Source organism: Buteo buteo, chromosome 11, assembly GCF_964188355.1.
Source record: "Buteo buteo chromosome 11, bButBut1.hap1.1, whole genome shotgun sequence".
In the NCBI taxonomy this organism is placed as follows: domain Eukaryota; kingdom Metazoa; phylum Chordata; class Aves; order Accipitriformes; family Accipitridae; genus Buteo; species Buteo buteo.
This window is the reverse complement of record NC_134181.1, coordinates 10,695,452-10,711,489: the sequence shown is the minus strand read 5'-3', so window position 1 is coordinate 10,711,489 and position 16,038 is coordinate 10,695,452.

Genomic DNA, 16,038 nt, shown 5'->3' with positions numbered 1-16,038 from the left:
GAATTGTACTGCCTTTCAAGCACTTGTAAATAGGAGCCAACACTAATGAATTATTTAGAAGTATTTAATTAATTTAATCTTGTCTGGTTTTACAGCCTTAAAATCTTTTGAATTTGTTTTTTAATGCTCTCTTATATCTCTCTACATCTTCCTTGTAATAACTGATCCCACTGTCCCTAGGATTCAATCTCCTGTATTAGAAAAGACTCCTGTGTCTCCTATCTCATAGATTCAAAAGCAACCCTAAACTACACTGACCTATTTCACCACTGTATCATTGTCAGAGAGGAGATTTGCCAGATGTCTTAGACGTTTCATTATTCCCTCAAGGAATCTGACCTATCCTAGAATAAAACTGAGATTGCACAGGAAGGACCAAAGTCTGTTTTCAGGGATAATGAATTTACTGGACAAATTCAGACAGAGTCTTGGAAATTAATTTGTATTCATACTGGTGCAACTGGGGTTAGAATCTAGATCAAGATCTATTCTCAAAAGTTTTGCCAGCTGGTTAATAAACTGGGTGTTAAACTGAGTCCCTGTATGTTAAGCTCCTATGCTCTTAAATTGCCTTTAGCCCAGGTAGACTCTAGATATGTGTGTGTGGAGGTGTTCATGATATCGCTAGTGCATTTGCTGAGCAAAAGCTTATTATTCAAACACAGTGTCAGTTCTGCTCCTCCAGAGGCAAAATTCCAACCATGAGAGGCCATAATCATGGAAGTAAATAGGTCCACACATATGCTTGTTAAGTTACTTAACAATACAGTTCTAAAAAAGCTCAGAACACCTGACTTTTCCATGCTCTTTGGGCTTAGATAACGGTCCTCCAGGATCCTCCCTCTTCTTCCCTCAGCCCTGATTATCTCCTCCATATCACAGTTTATTAATTTCTCTTGTGTAGCCCATATCTTTTGTTTTTGACTAGTCCCTCAGCTGATTTTATTATGCTTACAAGGAATTCCTTTCTATTCTTTGGCCCTGACAAAGCTTCCAGTCATCCCTGACCATCACAGGCCTGTGGCCCTTGCAAGCCAGCACTGCCACCTGATCGCTCTCTTTGCTCTGCTTTGCTGTGTTTGCTGACTCCACACTTGCTGAGCAGCTCAGTGATAAAACAATTCTACAGCTGGAGCCAGGATACAAAGAAGTTTCAAACCGTCAACACATAACTTACTGCTCTGTTGTTTTTCAATATTATTTCCTCAGTTCAACTAAAAAAAGAATGATGCATACAGAAAGAAGAGAAAGTGCATTTTTAATCCTCCCTACCATCTGTAAGCTCCTAAGGGTATGTAATTTTTTTTACTGATCTGAGTTAATAAGAGAAGATAACACAGATAAGGTAGTCCTAAGACCTGAACTCAGTATTGTAAACATCAGCATTGACTATCATACTTCCTGCTGTGAAAAATACTTTGCATTAGATCTTTTAAAACAGGAATTAAACTGGCTGCATATCTTGAGTATATGCAAGGGTACATAAAGAACTGTGTCTGCATTTTAGAACTTTCTACTGATTCATGATAGAGATAATTGAATTATGTGCCTATTCTGATTAAATGCAAACCATACCAGAAAAAGCCCATTTGATGACCTCTGTACTGCAGTTCCTTTTTTCAAAAACAATGTTGCAGTTAACAAACAGGAACTTATATTGAGCTGTTTTGGTAGAATGGGCAGTGACAGGACAGCCTTGAAGGCAGAATAACCTGATCTTTCTCTGAGATGGCATCTCTAGCAAATCTTTTAGCATAGGGGCTGACAACAAAGGGAAGCTTACCCTTATTCTTCTTCTGTCATACAAGTTATTAATCTGACACCAAATACAATTTACTCATCTAATCTAAAGAAAAACAAAAAGTCAGTTCATAGGTATAAGCACATTCTTAGGCATGCTTACAGTAAACAATTTTACAAGGTGTTAATTAGATTTCTAGGACTGGAAATATAGTCAGATCAGACTTAGTAGGTCCAGAGCCCAATCAGAACAAACAGAAACTGTAATCTCTAACTGTTCCCCATGGAAAAATTTGGGGTGTCTTAATTCAACATGTCAGTATTGAAAGGAAAAATCCTCTGATTTATGACAGCAATGAATGCATAGTCCGTTGTCATAAGGTCTGGAAAATCTGTCTACTGCTTGAGGGGAAAGGAGACAGTGAAATCACATACACTGTGAAGATCCATACAAATTAGATAAGCAAATTCTTATTTTTAGCATTTGCCCAACAGCAAAGACAAGGGAACAGCACACAAACAACTCAGAAGGGAACAAGTAACCTAGGCTAATCCAGGGTGCATTGAAACAGTCAAGTTCCAGATGCAGGATGTTCTCATATAACTGAAGAACATGTAACTCATATAACTGAAGAACATGTAACTCATATAATTGAAGAAAAATTGTAATAGGCAATCAAATAGGGAAGACAAAACACATATTTCTGTCCCTACCTTACCACTCCAGGAGTGATCTTGCAAAATGCCAAGTGTCTTTTGCTCAAAACTGAGGGACGGAGCAAATCAGAAACTTCACTTGCCAAGATTTATGAGAGTATCTTGGCACTTCACTCTCATTAAACATCCGCGGAAGTCAAATGGGTTTTAGGAAGATAAAACTCTGAGGATCCAGGCCTTTGGTACCTAAAATAAAACTTGGGCTTAATTTGAAACCCAGCACCAAAACAGTGATTTTGAATTTTTTTTTAACCATCTGGACATGCCTGACATTTTTAGTTATAATTTTCCCTGGTTTTCTGATAGAGGCATAAAGATAGAACTCTGTAGCATAGGGAATATGGAAATCAGTCTTGAGCTCTTTCACTCTGACATATTTTAAGCAAAAAGGATGAATAACACACATTTCCATACCTCCTTCCCGAGCAACTGCCTCTACCAGAAAAGGAGATACCACCAATACATTTCCTCTCAAGGAACCTCTGAAGATAAAAAAGGAGGCCCTGCTCTGTTCTGTGAGTGAACGGGCAGAAGTGGTATCATTTAGAAGAGGAATCAGAGCTTTGGAATCTGAATGGACAGAAGATCCTCCCTGACTGTAGAGAGTAAAATTGCTTGCAATGAAGAGTGTAAGATCCAGCTTGTTGCCACTACTTCCCGAGAAAACAGCACACAGTTTCCTGCTCAGCATGCAACTCTTTAGATCCCTTCTGCTTGCTCTTCCAGATTCTCCTGTAGCACTGGATTATGCAGTCTACTCCTGAGATCAAGTGCCTAAACTTTAGGAATAGATCTGTTACTGAATCTGACCTTGAAGGCCAGTCATAATTCCACACAGATTGAAGCTCTTGTGGAATACCTATTAAAGTAGTACCATTTGATAACTTGCTCACATGTTTGCATAAGACTTCATAATGAGTTGGATAAGACTCGGTAGAAATAAGCAGTGTCTCAGGTCGTGTTATAACCCCACCATTTCTACTGTTACTGGTTCACAGATTTCAGATAGAAGGGGGGGTTGTCCAAGCAAAACTAACATTTCTTTGATCACTCATGTATTAATCCCATAATGCTACATGTATGTAAAAGTCAAGGGACATAGATCCAAATGAGTCATTCCCTGTCCCAGACAGAATATAACTGCAGTTTATATTCTGCAATAAACAGGAGAATATAGCATATGTGTCCTAGGATATAGGGATATCAGAGAATATAGGATATATTCTCCTAGGAGCTTATCTTGTTTAAAATAACTAAAATATGATCAGGATTTGTTCATGCTATAAACTGAACTAAATTGTAACCCTGTCCACTGATTCAATTTTGTTTGCAAGTAAGGACAGCAATTAAAGATGCCATTAGTCTAGTGATGAGTATGTTTCCGTCCTCCACGTGACGCTTACTTGAGCATCTGTGTTCTTGTGAGCAATCCTGTGATTAAATTCATGATCTCTGTAAAGATAATATCCTAATTTCTGCTTATTTTCTCTGAAAAATGATGTTTGTCTGTAACCTGAAGACCATACAATTAACTATATGCAGTTTAAAGTACAGCCACATTTTTGAAATTATATAAATTGTACCTAATGAATGATGTTCTCAATTCAAGACAAAGATTTTTGTTAGGATCTCTTGTTAGAGATTTTCAAAATGTTATTGCTTCAGGCTCTGTAGGACAAAAGGAAATGCTTTTATATCTGCATTGTAAGAAGTCTGAACAATAGCAGTAAAAACATTTTCCAGAGCAGAATTTCCTGGAATAGGATCTGTTCGTTATATCAGTGTGTGGCAGTATACCCACACACTGCTTGTAAAAAAAAAAATCTAAGGGAAGTCTCAGTACTTTACTTGGAACAGATCACCAAGTGGCAGTTCTGGAAAAGACTGAATTGTTTACTAGCTTTTTTCATCACCCCTTTAAAAAAGATCGGTTGCAATAGCATGGGCCTAGCATAATTAGTACCAGTGAAGGAGGGATAAGATCTTAACCTAGAAGAGGAAAAATACGGATTAGGGAGTTTTCATATCAACTGGGCCGGATGAACTTTGTCATCCTAGGATATTTAAAGAAGTAACTGAAGCAGTTCCTCAGCTCATAATAGTTCTCTTTAAAAACTGGCACACAAGGCTACCAAGTGAAAAAAGAAAAAGAAACGTAGTTCCTATTCTAAGAAAAAGTAAAGCAGTTAGCAGCTGGGGAATTATAAGTCACACCTCTTAATTAAAATTCCTGGAAAAAATACTGAAATATTTTCAAACATATTACATACAAACACATGGGAAAACCCAAAGATTCACAGACATCATAGATTTACTGAGAACAAATTCTGTCAAGACAATCTAATTCCCCTCTGTCAAAGGTAACTGGCCCTGTGAATGGAGAAGAAGCATTAGGAATCAAATGTCTTGGCTCCAGTAAAGCTGTGGCCTTGGTCTCATATAACATACACAGAAGGAAGTGTCCTCTAGATGAAGCTGCTGTAGGATGGGTGCAGCACTGTTTGGAAACTATATTGAGATTGCAATCTTCAATGATTCCTAGGGAAAACTGAAGGGTTTATTATGCTGGATTCTGCAGCAGTCTGTCCCAGCCAAGTGCTGCGCACTGTTCTCAGTAGTGACTTGGAAGATGGAATAGAGACTGTGCTTATTAAATTTGCAAATGCTAGCAAGCTGGGAGAGACTACAAGTGCGTAGTATAAATTTGGAAAGCAATCCGAAAAGAAATGCAGGTCAATAGCAATAAGTGCTATACTGTTCCAAACAGAAATAGTCAGCTGCAAAAATAAAAGGTGGGGAATAGATGATAAGGCAACATTAAAGCTGAACTTAGGAGTCTCAGTGACTCATAAGCTGGACATGAGTCAACACTGTTTATGCAGTCACAAAAAATATAAGATAACGTGCTGAGAGGTTTAAATGAAAGTGTAGTCTAGAAGACATACATGAAATAACCTTTTACTCTACTTTGCAATGGTGCAGCTTTGGCTGGAATACATTTTGGGCCCCAGTTTGGGGGGCCATTCTTCAAGAAAGATTTTGCTGAGATTAAAAAAATTCAAAGGAGGGCTACATGAGGGATCTTTTAATTTCTATGCAAGAATGAACAAAATGGGATTGTATTGCTTAAAGCATTGAATAACCGGGAAAGCAGTGAAATTCTCCTGCCCAGGATGGACAGGAAAAGAAACAAAAGCCTGAATGGCAGCAAAAAAAAAAAAGTTCAGATTAGACATTAGAAAAGCTTTTTAATGATAATAGAGAAACTCCAGAACAGTTGACCTAGGAAGACTTTGGTCTCCAGTGCTGAAAGTCTTTAAGGACACTAGTGAGGAAAGGCACAGTATAGTTTTCTATAGTGTGGCTGAGGCTTTCTAGAAAAATTTTCTATGACTTTCTAGAATGCATTAGTCTCAAGCTGCTAATAAGTCTCCGTTCAGGAGTAACGATAAGCCCATTTGTATCCACATATTATTTTTTTTACTGAGATACTCCTGTGTATATCCATAACTGCTTGCTCTTGTAGGTTCCATCTATGCAACGCCCAAACGGTGCTCTCCAGGGCAGTGCTGAGTCTGGTGCAGTTCCTTAGAGGCAGCTGCCTGCAGTGCCCATTGCTGCACACCGCTGCAGGGCCAGGCTGGCAGGCAGGCTGCAGGCAGCCAGCCCAGGCACGCCAGGCAGCCTACCAGCCTTGTTAAGCTGCTGGGCATACTTGAATAAATAGTGTCCCTGTGTCATTCAGAGGGTGCCTGACAGTCGTGCTTGTGGGCTGATTGTTGGCATGGTCAGTGAGTTTGGTCTCGATGGTGGTGTTGGGCCACTCTGGAAAGAATAGCATAGATCTGCCATGGTCAATGAGCATTATCTCTGTGCTTTCACAAGCAACATTGAAAGCCATTTACAGCCTCCCTCCAGACAACTTTTGCACCTGATTTCAGTGCTGTTATAAACTACTAAGTTTCACCCACCTACCATTCCTTAACACTTAATGTTCTGTTAAAGACAAATTCTCTTCCTAATGGCTTTATTTAAAATGTATTATCTTTCAGTAACAATCTTTATTTATCTAATTTCAGGATGATGGATATCCAATATATTGATTTTACAAAACATAAATTACCTTTTGTAATGCAACAAAGTGGATATAAATTCAATAGAGCCATGTGTGAAGATACTTGGACATAAATATGTTGTGGAGTTTAAACAGACACAAAGAGCAAGTTACATAAATGTTTTAAAGCAATAAACCCTTATTATTTGGGCGAGAAGGAAAACACTGCAACATGTTTGTTTAGTCTGTGAGTGAGTATACTTGAAACAGATTCTCCTTGTACTAATAATCTCATAAATGGATCAAGCCTCAAGTGGCAGAGCTTTTACCTGAATTCAAAGCTGGCAATTTCTACTTACATCATGCAGAATACATTCTTTGAAAACCTCACTTCTAAATAACACCAGAACCCACCCCCCACCCCGAAGTTAAAAAGGTTTATACTAGTACAATACCCCTCAAAAAAACTCCCTATGTGTTAGATACCTTCTTGAATTTAACCTGAAATTATTTCTTTTGCTCAGTGACATGTCTATGTATAAATGGACCATATAATAACTTAATAATTCTCTTATTTCCAATATAAAATTATTCTATACATCAAGAAACACTGATTTAATAAAGTAAACCTTCTACTCTTACATTTTCCAAAGGAACCTCTCAGAAAGCCAGAAACCTATTCATTATAAGATGGTCTATTTATGTTTTTATAGTATGTTTATCTCTATCATATCTGATAGCCTCACAAATAGCCTATGAATCTCAATTTTCCCACTCTGGGCAAAATTTCAAATTGAAAGCAATGAGGTGTCTGAGGCTACACTTAGAACCTGTGCATACAGTGATGTCAACAGAGATTCCCTCCCTAAGTGTTCCACAAATATATTGGCTCATAGAAGATATATTTTTCAGGAAGCTGAAGAAATAAGGAAAAGTTCAGGAAGTCAGTCCCACTTTACTTCATTGAAATGCATGTTGTTCATTTCAGGAGAATTTACTGAAAGTGCATTTCACTTAAGTCTGTTTCAAAGCTACTCAATCAGAGTAACTGAGCTTTCAGTGAGTTTTGCCCTCTGTATAATACCAAAATATTAACATTTCCAAGTAATACACAATCTCAAAATTATAGGCAATTAATTAGTTCAATCACAAAACCTTTTTCTGTCTGCATCAAGCTGCCCTATGACTCTCACCTTGTCTGAAAGTCATATGTGTGCAAAAGTAAGCGATTGCTACCCTTCTACTCAGTTTGCCTTACCTACTTCATAGCTGCATTCTGCTACGTGACAGTACATAGGCACATTACAAATATCACTGATAGTTTAATGTAACTAGCCACTTTCCATATACTACCTCCAAAATTATAACAGTAGAACATACTATATAAAAGTCAAATAAGAGTTGATGAGAAAAAACAATGTACAAATCAAGACTGTTCAAATGCATATGATTTTGGCTTTGACTTCTCATGTGCATTAGAGAGTTCTGTTAACCCCCAAATTCTTTTTCTGAAAAATCAGATAAAATGGTTGTTTATGATCTGATCATGGGTCTAAGCACAGGCAACTGGAGGAAATACTGGGCTACTAATCAAGGATCTGGCCTTTCTTTCTAAATACTAGCCAAGCAGTAATTCTGAAGAAAACTATAGCTTCCTAGCAATCATAGGTCACTGAGTGAAATAAGAAATTCAGTCTGTCTTGGGCCCCATTACAAATACAACCTGAGTGAACTACAGTCTGAGCACAGCCAGAACTGGTAAAGAACACAGACAATCTTTGCTGTCACCATTGCTAAAGACAGTCAGCAAAATACAAAAAGACTCAATGTACAATAAATGTGATGAAAACTTCCAAAGCTGGGTATAATAACATTAAAAAGAGAGACTTAGTTTCAATAACCCTGGTTAACCCCAGTCTTTTTTAGTACTAATGCATTTTTAGTGCCTACTCCTGCTTCATGTGGGAAATCTTTATTGTGGTTACAGCAACCAACTGACCTTCTTTGAAAAATCATATACATGATAAAATGGAAAAGAATATGTTCTAGTTAGATATCAGCCAGTTGTCAACCATATGCTATTTTGGGAATCACACTTCCAATACTGTAAGACAAGCCAAGATATTGGCTTCTGTCAAAGATACAGCTTTATATGTTTATAAGGACTTCAGATTTTCTACCAAGATCTTAAAAAACTGTTACTGTAAAGCTACTTGAATCAAGAGTATAGTAATTCAGGAGGTTAATTATTCTGTAGTGAAGAATATTGCATGCACCTTTTAATGGTATTTGAATGTAATTTAGCAAGGTACTTAATTGTTTACTGCTAGTATATACTTCAGGATATATGTATGCGCCTTGCTGAAGTAAAACCTAAATTACTAAAGATAAACTTCTGGGTCGAATTTTCAAAAGCAGCTTTTCATTTTATTGCTTGACCAAATTTGTTTATTGCTAAGAGTCAAAGTATAACACTGCGGAAGAATTCCAGCATCTTTGCAGATCTCCAAATTTCTGAAGACTCTGATCCTGGAAGACAAGTTATTCTGTGAGCACTGGAAATAATGAGAGACCTGCTTTCTATCAATTTGTACTCTTTATCTCCACAAATGCTCACCTACACCATTGTATTAACACAGTTTCTCTCTCCATGTGTTCTAAAGCGTCCTCAGACAGCGCTTGCCTGTAGATTGGCTAGCTGGCCTCTGCTAAATGGAGTTTTTGGCACTCAGGTTGTACCTCTGCTTCCCTCAGTGATGGCAGTACTGCAGATTTTCTCTTCTGAACAGCCTTCAGTTTTATTGAAACTTAATTATGAATTAGACTTCCATGTTTTTTTGTCAAATTTGGCTAAAATTATCCCATGGATGTAAAACATCTTCAGGGAGATAGGACTGTGCTATTGCTAATAATATGATAGTATAAATCTCATTTTCATAAGAAGCTAAGCTATAGAGAAAAAGACTGTCAGCATTAAAGAAATGTGCTTTTAGGAGAGAGAAAGTCCTTTCCCAGAATAAATCTGGGACCGCATTTCAGAAATTAGCAATGTTTATACCAATAACCTGTAAGCATAAATCTTCTGTACTATCAGAAGGTAAGAATCTGCTTTAGCATGGAGTTCTAAGTAAACAAACACAAAATAAGTAACCACAGGGTTTCTGTGAAAAGAAGGAAAAAGCAGGGGTGTGGGCAGAGAGCACAGGAAGTAGGCAAAGGGAGTAGTGGTCACCATTTTATTTATTTATTTATCTGTCTGTTTATTGAGTATTTGATTATGAACACTATATTCTCAATGGACAAAACCTGCTGTGTTTATAACTTCTCTCAGTTCAGTGGAGTTCTCCTAGGACTTCAACTGATTCCTCCTTCTGTCAGAAGACAAATCTGGGAGAGGATGAATAGCCTCATTTCTTTCCTTGGCTGAGAATATCCAGTGATTGAAGTCTCTGTCCTCAAAAAAGCATTTTTACCATCTTGTCTAACAAATTCCAGAGACAGTGACCTCCAGAGTATAAGATTTTTCTGCTGTCTAGGTTTTCCAGAGACACTGACAAAAGACAGATGGAAGGGAAAAGTTCAGTGTGTACCATGGGAAGGCCTGGTGAAGATTTTCTGGATCCAGCTCATGTTCTCTTTTTACATTTTTACCTTTCCTGGATATTGGTGGAAAACAGATTAAAAGTCCCAGGAAATGTGTGGTTAGCTGTAAAAACTGAATAGTGCCTGACACTAGCAAGTCTCAAACAAGTAGGTGCTTGTTGTCTGCCATTTTTACTGGACTCTTCAGAAATGCTTCTTACAATTAGCATTTGTGTCCTACCTAGTAACTTACTTTCATTAATTCAAACAGACTTTTTTATTATCTTGTCTTAGAATTTAACAGTTTTATGACATATTTTTACTAACCCCCTGAATGACCTAACCTCCCCATTAAAGTCACATTTCTTCCTCATCAGCCTCACAGGAAATCATTTTTCTTCATGTGATCCAATGCAATATGCAGTATGCCAGAGGTTCTCACAAGCCTTTCCAATCTTGTTTCAGATGTATCTTGTAAGTAGAATGGAAGTCCAGGCAGCTGAGGTTTAGTGCACACAACCAGTGAATTTCCTTTCTCAGTAGCTCAGCCTGCCCTTTTTGTACTGTGGGGAATGTTTTCCTGCCTCTCAAAGGGGCTGTGAGACTTCTGAAGGAGCATGAGCTCATCAAAGAAGATACACTGGGAAGGTCCAGCTCTGTGAAGTGTTATGCCCATAAATGAGGTTTCAGAAAAGCCAAGCATTCTGAAAATTTTAAAGAGCCCCTCAGTGATTTAGGTATTTATCCTTTCTAAGTTCAGCTGGATCCCCAAATTCTGTTTTAATACACCTCACATTTTTCTTCCTTGTTACTTTGGATGAAATTCAAAGCATTATAGCAATGAGTAAGAAACAGAGTAATCCTCCTAGTCACTTACTAAAAGCAAAAAGAAGAAAAGTTTCTGAGACTAGAATCCCCATCTGATTTTTTTTAATGCAAATGGCAGAAAATTACTAGAGTTAGTAAGAAAAGAATAAGAGATTCCAATAATATAGTTTGTTTGAGGGTATATTTTATGCTAACTTCATGACCACACAAATTCGGATAACACAACATCACTAAGATTTTCTGATTTGAACAGACTAGATCTAAAGAACAGGGCTGACAGTTCAGACTGAAGGGCTCAGTACATTTGCCCAGTGCTAATAATGGCTCTACGAATGTTTCCTCAGGCTTCCAAAACTTCAAAGTAGTGAAGTATTTCTTTGATTTATTTTGAAAACTTGTAAATCATACTCACTTAAAAGGCAAACTTTTACATCTCTTTTACTCTAATGACTCTTTCCTAGTAGCTTAGAATTGTGCTTTACATACAAGCCCTTCTTTCTAGAGGTGGAATTTTTACAGAACTCATTTGAAATCGGTGGCTGATTCTCTTTGCATGTGATCAAAAGAACACTGAGCTGTGAAAAATACCAAAAATCCTCCCAGTTGCAACCATGTGCCTGGAAACTGTTTCCAAACATATTTTTGGAGTTTACACATCTCTTGTAACATCATTCCAGAATGCCATTGTTGTCTAGCTCACATCTGAGCAGTTTTGCAGAAAAGGTCTTATGTTCCCTCTCGAGTTGGACATGTGCCCAAATGCACCCAAGCATAGGGTGCAGTAGGATAAAGTCTGCTTTCAGTAATACCAACTGCCAGTAAACTCAAGAGGCCTATTAAAAATAGAAATAGACAAGCAGTGCAGCCACACAAATTTTCCTGGCAGGAAAGAAAAGGGGTGCACTGGAGCTGCGACATAAATTTCAGACTCATAAGGATTCCCTCTGCTGTGGTGATCTCACCATAACTTCTTAAGTCATCAAGAGGGGCTGCTTTGTAGTAACGGTTTAGCTACAAAGTAGCATTTTACCTCATTCAATGAGGATGACAGAAACCTAAAATGACCACCCTCTGCTCTTTTCTTAGTTTCAAAATTCACTCATTTCAGTGACACATTCAGAAAGCCAGGATATGAGAATGAGTTTCTGTTTGTCCATCTCCCTATCATCTTCCAATTTGATTTATACTTCAGCAATGCTTAAGATTAGGTCTTTTGATATATTGGAGTTTTGGAGAAATTAGATAAAAAAAGACTGATTTTTTCATTTCAGCTTATTGGGAATGAAGACTTTGCAATTATTTGATGACCTGACTGAGGAGCATTCACAGAAGAGAATGAGAAGAAGGAATCGACTTTCACAGACAGAGTGAGTAGAAAGACACAAAATAGATTTGTATTTCAGAGCTTTCCATAGTGACAGCAAAAGCAAGTCGTTTGTATGGGTTCAGAAAGATTCAAAAGAACAGACCTAAAGAAGATGAAAAACATGATGAGATCACAGATCTGAGAAAGTGAAAAAGAGCCACCTTCTTCCTGCAAAATACCCTTCAAACATTGGCATGTAAAAACTAAAAAGTAAACGAGCAAGCAATCAACCAGATAGAAATCTGGAATCCAACACCGGTTCTTGCATTGCTGTTGCCTCCTTTCCCTGTTCCTGCCACCAGGTCTGGCAAGACTGGGATGAGAAGCCTGGCGAGGAATGGAGTCCTCCTTGCTGGGAGCTGCACCTCCTCTTAGGAACTGATGGCTAAGAGGGCTGTAGTGTTCTCCACATGGCTCCTTTGTGTGGAAGACCTAACCACCTCTCCTGTCAAATCAGTGGCTGTGAATGACACACAGAAATAGGGTGAAGGTACGATTGCTCACTTATGTCCTCATTACTCTTATGTGTTGCAAAGGTTCAGCTCTTTTCAGTGGTAGACCTGCTGGTACCAGCAGGGACCCAACAAAGACCATAAAATCAGGACAGTGTCTCGCAGACCTTCTTGAACAGTCAATCTGATCTCATCGTGGAGAGTATCTCAAACTGAAGATATAAACAGCCTAGTAAAAGGACTGAAACCAGTTACTCAGCAGAAGGGAAGCCTCCTTCCTCCCCCGCTCCCTTTAGTCTGAGAAGTCACCTTACACATTGCAAGAGCTTTCTCTGCCTGACAACTTGGCAGCCCTGACAAGAGCAATTTGACTTTGGGTGGAAGCTGGATCTGTGGCAAGCATACAGTTACAAAATAAGTCACGCTTTCCTTCCATTGAGTGCATGTTCTATTTATAGCACATTTCAGATTATGCAAGGATTCCCAGAACACTGCAGACTCTAGTTGAAAATTATATCTGCATAGCATGGAGTATATCAAGCAATATTTTAAAAATCCCATTGTTAGCAGAATGAGCATCTTGCAGTTACATCTACAGAAAAGCTGGGGTAAATTTGGAAAGATACCATATAGTAATGGAGAGTAGTTACAGTTCATTTTATTTTGTTTGCCAAATAATTTTGATAAATTGTATCTTTTAAAAAAGCAAAATAGTAATTGCATAAAAAAAGCCTGAAAAGCCAAGGTAAATAGTTCACTTGACTGAAAAGTGAGATTTTTCTGATGCTTGAGAGAGTATGTATTTTAGAAAATATGAGGGAATATTTTAGAATGTGAATTATTTAAGACAAGAATATCCGAACTCTAACACTTTAATGTCAATTTCCTCTCAAAGTTATGACAAAATACAGTATCTTGCTATCCATTCAGCCATAGAATAGGAACTTTCAGTGAAAGTTTGTTCTGTGATGCAAACATTACAAATTTCTTAAATTTTCACGTTGAGGGTACCAAATAATAAAGCTGGGACTTAAAATATTTCAGTGACATTTAAGGACTTCTGAATCCTCAAGAAAAGCAATATAGCAGGAGAGCCATGCAGATATAAAAGTAAAACATATATATCACTGAAGATACCTGTTTTCAGTGCAAATATACTGTAAACACCCGCATTCTTTTCCCTCAACTCTGATGTCATGTAAACTTAAAGTACTCTTATGCTTTGAAACAGGCCAATTGGCAAAGCTTATTCTGAATTTTTAAATGACTTATCACTCCTAAAGTGTGAAGCAGGAATTCCTTAAAGTCAGACTCAATAAAAGCCATTTTGAAAATTTGGCTGAGTTTAGTCAAAAACAAAGAAGATGCATAATTCTATTACAAAGTTTATTACCACTGAGTCATCACAGGTTTTCACTGAAACATCAAATACAGACACAGCTTTGGGTCAAGATTGTTCAAAAATACAAACAACAATTACTATTTTCATACCAGTACATTGTCAGACTTCACAATCTTGACTAATTTTAAATGGATGTATTGATTGGATGTCCTAGTCTATTTTAGACAGCAGATTCTCTCTAAATTCTGTTAACTGGTTTGCTGGCTAGCTAATCAATCCAAGAACAAATTGTACTCTTTCAATATATTTTTTAGTTTACTACAAAATTGTCAAGCCCTGTTATGAAGTGGACTTTACAGTCTAACAACAAAATACACCTATAGAGAAAGTCTGCAAAGTTATCTTCAATAGTAGATTAAATTAGCAACATACCCGGCCTTAACTGTAAAGTTTAACGGAAGTGTGTTTAATGTTACAAAGCAGAGGTTATACAACTAGAATTAAATATCTTACCTTCAAAACCACATTTTGTGCTTGATTTAGCAACTGAGTGTTAACAAAGTTTCTTAACAAACTAATAATGCTGTTGCCATTGTTAACACAGCATTCAGGCCTCTGTAGCTATGTATCAGATTCTGCAGTGTTTCAGTCCATTAAAAATATAAAATAAATGGGAAGAGGGGAGAGAAGAAAGGGGGGTATTTCTAGACCCCAATGTAATGTGGAAGAGCATTTTTGTGGTATTTTGGTTTGGTGATATAACCTATACTTTTCATGTCACTCAAATTTTGATCTCTGAAGTGCTATTTTTCCATCAACAAACTATGGAAAGAAGGCGATGTGAGCTCCTCAGTTGTCTATCCAATTATTCATCATTAATGGGCTGAGTTGCAATGTAAACCTTCATGCGTAACTTTAGAGTCAGAAAGGAGCCAGATTAGGCAGTTTTAATTACCCAAGAGTCATCATTTGAGCTCTCTCTTCTCATACCCTTTCATTTTTAAATCAAACGTCCACTCTCACACGTTAGTTTTCGCACATCATCCACTAGATATTGGAATAGTTTACACAAGGTGTGAAGTAGTCTGTTTTTAGCTATCTGTTACAAAGTTAGCAATGTTACTATTCTTACTGGGCACAGTGTGTAAGATATATTCCCACACTAGGAGAGTATTTAGTAAGGTCACAAGGATGCCCACTCCTTATCAAACACATTCCCTGGAAACTTGGCAGGGGTTTCATTTTACAAGAATTCAGAGGCAAATTAATGGTATTGGGTTTAGACTTACTTAAATTTTTCAATGTTTTTGCAGAAAGAGGTTTGTATTACCAAACTGTAACAGAAAATTTGTCGTCAGCAGTATTCAATGTCTAATTCTGCTTTGAGTAAATTGATTTTGAATTTATTTAATTCACTGGCTTTGGTACAGTTGCTTCACTTTTGCATGAGAACCAGGCTGTATTCACACGACTAAGATTTATTTTAGTCTCTTTTATCATTTAATAAGGAAGAAAACTGAGCTTTTTACATAATTTCAAAGATGATAACATCAAGGCCAGAGGCAAACACGGAGTAATATATGCAAGGACTAGATGCAAATATTTCCAATGTTTAAAAAGGATTTTATGTAACCCAGAGAAACAGAAGCGATAGAAGTGTGGCTCTAAATGGAAACAGAACCCTGCAGAGGTCAGAGAGCGATGTCTCTACTTCTAATAATCTGTGGGAAAGAGGGAAGTCCCCCACACACTTTGTTTCTTGTAATTTTTCTGACATTTTCCTTAGACTCTATCCTGTAGAAAGTGTCTGTGTGTGGTAGGCATGTTGCCAGAAACAGTGAGGTGGAAACTGAACACAACCAACCATTGAAGATCCTTGCAGAACCCCCAGGCAATCTATGTAATCGCAGGAGGCTCTTCAAATTCTGCTGCCAAGCCAAACCAAAATATATGTCCC